The sequence below is a fragment of the Physeter macrocephalus genome, chromosome 4 (assembly GCF_002837175.3).
Source record: "Physeter macrocephalus isolate SW-GA chromosome 4, ASM283717v5, whole genome shotgun sequence".
In the NCBI taxonomy this organism is placed as follows: domain Eukaryota; kingdom Metazoa; phylum Chordata; class Mammalia; order Artiodactyla; family Physeteridae; genus Physeter; species Physeter macrocephalus.
Genome location: NC_041217.1, coordinates 61,566,715 through 61,567,294, shown reverse-complemented (window position 1 = coordinate 61,567,294; position 580 = coordinate 61,566,715).

The following is a 580-nucleotide window of genomic DNA, read 5'->3' as shown; positions in this document are numbered from 1 at the left end:
CCCAAAATAATTAAGAAAATGGTAACAGGAACATACATATCGATAATTACCTTAAATGTAAATGGAATAAGAAAATGGTAACAGGAACATACATATCGATAATTACCTTAAATGTAAATGGATTAAATGCTCCAACCAAAAGACAAGACTGGCTGAATGGATACAAAAACAAGACCCATATATATGCTGTCTACAAGAGACCCACTTCAGACCTAGGGACACATACAGACTGAAAGTGAGGGGATGGAAAAAGATATTCCATGCAAACGGAAATCAAAAGAAAGCTGGAGTAGCAATTCTCGTAACAGACAAAATAGACTTTAAAACAAAGACTATTACAAAGAGACAAAGAAGGACATTACATAGTGATCAAGGGATCAATCCAAGAAGAAGATATAACAATTGTAAATATTTATGCACCCAACATAGGAGCACCTCAATACATAAGGCAAATGCTAACAGCCATAAAAGGGAAAATCAACAGTAACATAGTCACAGTAGGGTACTTTAACACACCACTTTCACCAGTGGACAGATCATCCAAAATGAAAATAAATAAGGAAACACAAGTTTTAAATTA